The sequence below is a fragment of the Macrobrachium rosenbergii genome, chromosome 47 (assembly GCF_040412425.1).
Source record: "Macrobrachium rosenbergii isolate ZJJX-2024 chromosome 47, ASM4041242v1, whole genome shotgun sequence".
Taxonomy (NCBI): Eukaryota; Metazoa; Arthropoda; class Malacostraca; order Decapoda; family Palaemonidae; genus Macrobrachium; species Macrobrachium rosenbergii.
Window position 1 is genome coordinate 18,803,526 of NC_089787.1, and position 7,500 is coordinate 18,811,025.

A 7,500-nucleotide genomic window follows, 5' to 3' on the forward strand; every position below is an offset into this window, starting at 1 on the left:
AGACTCACTCTCTCTCAACATCCATGACTCATAACTCGAGATCGTTATCCTCTCGCGCTGTGACGCCAGTTAAAACATGCGAAGGGAAATTCATAACAAGATAACAAGATTCAGTGACTCTGCATAACTTCTCTGGTCTTCTGTTGGTCTGGGCAAGTCAAGTGCCTTTTTCGACCTCTAACCGCTTGAAAAATATGGACAATATAATCATCATCATGATAATAAACCTGTAAACTTTCGTCTTCACCAGTCTTGATGTATGCACGTATGATAATAACAAGAAAAAAAATAATAAGCATAATTTGTTCCCAGAGACGATTAGGCCCAAAATATATTCTTTCTCACGCTCCCAGACGGAGTTGAAGAGGACAAGCTACCGCCCAATACTCCTCATTATTCTCATTATTCTTGGCGTCATTCGCATTAACATGTCGTTGTGACGGACGTACACACACACACACACACACAGCGGAAACGGGAATCCAACCCGTTCTTTACAACGGGGGCAAAACCGATGCAGTTTTCCGCCTCGCTTTCAGCATGGTTGAACGAGCACCCGGTAATTTTTTTTTTCTTTTTTTTTTTGGGAAGGGCGCAAATGTTCGTGAAATTATCGGTGGAACTTTCCGGGTCAGAGAATGCATCGCCGCAGACGCATACATACACACGCTGACACATTCACACATGCACAGACTAACACACGGACACAGATAAACACATACAAACACATACACACATACGATGCGACTGCTGTTGCTTGTAGGCATACATGTGAATGCGTATTATCACAGTTATTCAATTTCCTGTTCTACTTAGAAATGTATAAAGACGATTCAATAATAATAATAATAATAATAATAATAATAATAATAATAATAATAATAATAATAATAATAATAATAATAATAATCGAGAAACAAATCCTCATTTATGTATATGTACAAATATTTAAAGATAAACCTGTACAGAAAACTTTCTGGAAACTGTTCAGTTGAACAGAGGAATCGAACAGATTTCCAAAAACTTTCTGTACAAATTTATCTTTAAATATATGTACATATACATAACTGTGGATTGGTTTCTCAATTCCAAGACTCATCCTACTATGAGTTTTATAATAATAATAATAATAATAATAATAATAATAATAATAATAATAATAATAATAATAATAATAATATCTGGAGAAAACCCTCTTTGAAGCAGGTAATGTTAAATGAAATTGCTGCATTTAATTTGCATAAAGTCTACTCGCCCGATGCAGTAACAGAGAAAAAGCAATAATTAGAAAAATAGAGAAGACTCTATACAAATTGAATGCAGCTGATGCAGCAATTTCATTTAATAATAATAATAATAATAATAATAATAATAATAATAATAATAATAATAATAATAATAATAAAGTTAAAAGTTAAAGTCCAATAATAATCATAATAATAATAATGATAATAATAATAATGACATAAATCTGAATTGTGTCTGAGTTAGGTAAAAAGTGCTTGAACCAGTCAACTGGCTGCTAATAAATTGAGTTTGCATTTGATAAAGCAAGACTGTAAATAAAGCATCTGAGTTGAGTATGGCTTCGTGAATGAGTTCAGCCTGAGTTATGGAAACAAAGAATGGTTTTGAGTTTACAAAACTGAGGTATATTAGTAATTTGAGTTTGGTAAAGGCTGACAAAACTGCGACTTATATTTATTTTGAGTTTAGTAAAGAGTTAAAAAACTGCAAAACTACGATAGCCTATATGTATTTTGAGTTTGGTAAAGAATTAAAAAACTACATCTATTAATTTTGAGTTTGGTAAAGAGTTGACAAAACTGCGACATATATGTACATCGAGTAAGGCAAATAGTCGACAAAACTGCGATATATATGTATTTTGAGTTTAGTAAACAGTTGACAAAACTGCGACATATATGTATTTTGAGTTTGGTAAACAGTTGACAAAACTGCGATATATATGTATTTTGAGTTTAGTAAACAGTTGACAAAACTGCGACATATATGTATTTTGAGTTTGGTAAACAGTTGACAAAACTGCGACATATATGTATTTTGATTTTGGTAAACAGTTGACAAAACTCCGACATATATGTATTTTGAGTCTGGTAAATAGTCGACAAAACTGCGACATATATGTATTTTGAGTTTGGTAAACAGTTGACAAAACTGCGACATATATGTATTTTGAGTTTAGTAAACAGTTGACAAAACTGCGACATATATGTATTATGAGTCTGGCAAATAATTGACAAACCTGCGAGATACGAGTCGGCAAAATGTCACTAACAGCGGACGCTAATTCGAATGAAAAATTCTATACATCGACAAATTAATCTCGCACGACAGTAACGGTGCCTAGCTGCGACAAAAAAAAAAAAAAAAAAGAGTTTGAAATGAAAATAACGAAAAGTATGACTATGAATTCTATTTGAGTATGTGGTATTTCGTCCCAAAACTGTGGAAAATGAAGTTTGAATTGCAAATGACGAAAGATATTGACGTACTTAATGCAAATGAGGGTTGAACGACAAAAAGACACTATAAAAAAAACTACAATTCCTTGACAGATTGTGACAGATCTGATCTGACCAAAAGAAATAGCTAAAAGATACTTCGTTAATTAATTCGTCTTTATAAGCTGACAAAAAATATCGCAAATTTGGTTTGGTTTCTGATGTTGGTGAAATTCTATACGTGAGGCTTACGTGGTCTGTGATAGGTGACAGTTTTGGCTTAAATGGACGCAGTGATGCATTATAAACTGACAAAAATAAAATGATGTGAATAATGATATTTTTCCTTGAAAAAGTATAATATTCATATTCTGATGAATTCGAAAACGTATTTCAAACCGTCAAAATCAGCTGCTGCACTGAATTTCAAACTTGACGTTTTATTTATATAATAAATTTAGGACACAATGCCTTACTATAATGACATTCAAAAATGAATTTCACAGTATGCGTCAATCATCGTAAATTGTACGTTGCTTAACCACAGTTAAATTTAAACAAATGTCGTTTTACAGTAAGGAATGGAAAAAATATAAAAAATATAAGAAAAATATAACTTCAAAACTGAATGAATAGTCATATATTATATATATATATATATATATATATATATATATATATATATATATATATATATATATATATATATATATATATATATATATATATATATATATATATATATATATATATATATATATATATATATATATATACATAAATATATATATATATATATATATATATATATATATATATATATATATATATATATATATATACACACACAGTAGATTCTTAAATTTATAAAGTACAAGCTTTCAAATACATACTCTTCTTCTTCAGGTGGCATAAGCTTGTACTTTGTGAATTAAAGAATCTGGAATCTAAACCATTCCTGCTTATTGAGGGCTATTACAAGTAATATGAATATATATACGCAGTGAAGTTGTTGTACTTTGCTATTTATATATATATATATATATATATATATATATATATATATTTATATATATATATATATATATATATATATATATATATACTGTATATATATATATATATATATATATATATATATATATATATATATATATATATATATATATATATATATATATATATATATATATATATATATATGTTACAGGGAATATGTAATGAAATCCCGAGGAATTAGTGAAATGAGCAACTCGCTTAGGAGCTCGTTTAGTACTAGCCCATGTGGGGTCAAATGTGTTTTGCCTCGTTAGTACTAGCCCCCGGGGCGTCAAATCTGTTTCGCTGTGTTTAGTACTAGCCCCTGGGGATCAAATGCACTTAGGGTCATTTGATCTCCCAGGGGTTAATATCCGAACACGGCGAAATACACTTAAGCCTCCAGGGGTTAGTACTAAACAAGGCGAAACAGTGCGGATGAATCACTGTTCCGCCATGTTTAGTACTAGCCCTAGGGATCAAACGTTCCTAAGCGAGTTGCTCATTTCACAAATTCCCTCGGGATTTCACATATTCCCTGTAATATATATATATATATATATATATATACGTGTATATATATATATATATATATATATATATATATATATATATATATATATATATATATATATATATATATATATATAAATATATACAGTATATCAGAATCTGGGACTCAATTCAGATTACGTCATCATGTCACTTTAAGTCTAGTCGACTTCAGTGATAAATCTAAATTTTGGATTGACAATTTACGAACAGTTTAAAGAACACACATATACACACACATACACATACATACACTTTAAAAGAATCTACTTGTCCCTTTTTTTTTCTTCACCAGATACATACGTCACTGTAACAACAGCAAGTTATGAGAAGTTAAGAGGCATTGTAGTTATGACAATTGCTTGGTTATATTAACTTATAAATTTATCATTTGTGGAACAAAATGTCAGTTTATGGAACAATCAATTTACCAACAGAAAATGAAGAATACTTAAGGAAATGGTTAATGAACATATAAAGATAAATGAACATGAACTGTTCAATAATTAACATCGCGAAATCAGGAAAATGGAATTTTCACAAAAAAAGACGAATATTCTGCAGGAAAACATTAATATTGATAAAATATAAAAAAAATTGAAAAGAACAATGATAAATAAACTGATTCTTTCCTTCAGTCATGTTCAAATGTTTGGAGAGAACGCTTTCTTCCCGGGCGTTCCCGTTTCAATTTCGAAATTTAATTGTAAAAATTCCTGTTTTGATTTCTGAAGTGTTCAGATTAACAATTAGTATTTTAATTTTTCTTTGACACTGAAATCTTCACTGACATATTTTTCCATTTATCATTACATCGTTGTTTGTCAGAATATCATCAACTAATAGTTTTGGCCTCAAGTAAACGACATTAAAATACTAAGAAATTAGGAATCGCATATGTGACCACTTAGCTACATGATAGAATACTATTTCTTTTAAAGTCAAGATATTCTTTGAACTCAATAACGAAATTCTGATAAGATATTGGGATAATTATATATTAAGGACTTTCTCTTATAAGAAGAAGCACAAATAATTTGAAAGAAATTTTGAATTTGAAACGTGATAAGAACGAGTCAGGTACGCGTTAAAATATCTTCTCTCTAAGACACAAAAGATCTACCTGAAATAACTGTTTTTAGCGTTTGAATAAGAAGTTAGTTTCTTTGAAAACAAACAGCAGAGCTATCTGAAATAATTTAGGTTTTTAGTGTGTTTAATATCGAGTTCATTACTTGTTAAAACATTCTTTTGGCTTGTAAGCAACACCAGATATATTCGAAAACAATAGTGAAATTTTGAATGCCGATAAAATACTCCTTTTCTTTCAAAAAGACTGGGAATTTAATAAAATATTCCTTTTTTTCAATAGTAACTGGGAATTTAATAAAATATTCCTTTTTCAAAAGAAACTGGGAATATAATAAAATATTCCTTTTTTCCAAAAGAACCTAGGAATTTTTAATAAAATATTCATTGTTTTCAAAAGGAAATGGGAATTTAATAAAATATTCCTTTTTAAAGAAACTGGGAATATAATAAAATATTCCTTTTTTTAAAAAGAAACTGGGAATTTAATAAAATATTCCTTTTTTCCAAATGGAACTGGGATTTTAATAAAATATTCCTTGTTTTCAAAAACTCGGAATTTAATCAAATATTCTTTTTTTTAAAAAGAAACTGGGAATATGATAAAATATTCCTTTTTTGAAGAGAAACTGGGAATTTAATAAAATATTCCTTTTTTCAAAAGAAACTAGAAATTTAATAAAATATTCCTTGTTTTCAAAAGAAACTAGGAATATAATAAAATATTCCCTTTTTTCCAAAGAAACTAGGAATTTGATAAAACACTCCTTTTTTTTCAAAAGAAACTGGGATTTAATAAAAAATTTCCTTGTTGTAAATAGAAACTGGGAATTTAATAAAATATTCCTTTTATTTTTCAAAAGAGACTGGGAATTTTAATGTGCTAGGAATATTATGACTCCTCGAAATGAATACATTAACACAGAACTCATTAGTTTGTATACTGACGTTACAATGACCGGAGTTTAGAAATCAGAACTTGAAATAATATTAAATATACAGAAAATAATTTTTTCTGAATATAGATGATAAATTTTTGCGCCCACAAAATTCAAGTACAAAGATCCCAGAATTTCCTGGACTTGATTTATTAATATGAAGCTTAGGCGTCCTCGTTTATTCCAACGAGGAATCACATGGTAACCATTATCAGAACACGAACGAAAGCTATTCAGGTTTGGTTTACAAAAATGTCTGAGCTGAAATTAAAAAAAAAATATCAAAACAGTCGAAGATTTTGAATTTTCGATTTCAAAGCACTATTAAAAGTCTTAAAAGGAACTTGCATAATGTCTGACGAATGGCAGAAGGAACTAAATAGAAAAAAAAAACAGTATAAAAATGATTCTGTAAGAAAATGAGGAAATTTGGGACAAAATTTAAAATTCACATTTACGAAAAAACACCAAATTCTTAACGAAAAGAAAATTCAGATAACAAAAGGAACGAACTCACTGCATTTGTTAATAACGAAAAGCTAAAATAACATGATAAATAACGAAGAGACTTAATAACCATGAACGTATTACACCACTTCGTAAAATGTATGATGTGAATAATGCAATGATACTAAGTCTCACGAAGGAATCTTTTCGTATTTCCGCGTGAGGTCCGCGCTAATGTTGGTGAATGTTACATTATTTATGCACTCACACACACACGCGCCCACACAGATATGTATGAGAGAGAGAGAGAGAGAGAGAGAGAGAGAGAGAGAGAGAGAGAGAGAGAGATGGGGAACATTAAAGCTATACGCTTTTAGTTGCAAGGCATACGAAATTTTCGAAAAAAAAAAAAATCTTGGACTGTAATACAGAAAATTCTGTCATGCAAATTTCACGTCAAATCTATTCATGCATTCAAAGGCATTTCTCTCTCGTCTCAAATAGTGACTATTTGACTATTTAACGATTTCAGTAACCGACTATCTCAATTTTTCGAATCCACGCCACGTCAATATTTCTGGTATTGGCCGCGTCATGACAGAGACTATTTGCCTAAACAACTATCTCACTACCCGCATCGTCGACCATTTCACTAAAACTAAACATCTTACTATTTGAGATACTATCAAATTCCCTGAGTCCTATATCACTTCAAATAACTATTCCACTATTGCAGATGCTAATCACTTCGCGATTTCATTCTTACTATTTTAACTACTGCAAATACTATTTCAAGAGTTTTTGAAGCATGTCAGCCGTTCAGGTACTCTTCCAGAATTCGAGATTCTGACTATTTCACTATTTCCGACGGAAATCGACGCGTTTACGTTATCACCGACTATCTCACTGTTCTGGAAGGTATCTCACACGCATCCACGTAATATTTCACGACTGCAGATAGTAACTATTTC

The 7,500-nt window shown here is 29.9% G+C and overlaps 1 protein-coding gene across 16 annotated transcripts in view; it reads right to left on the reverse strand.

Moving 5' to 3' along the window:
• LOC136830582 (innexin inx2-like) overlaps positions 1–7,500 on the reverse strand; it is a 316,948-nt gene that overhangs the window by 77,213 nt on the left and 232,235 nt on the right. The window lies entirely within an intron of this gene.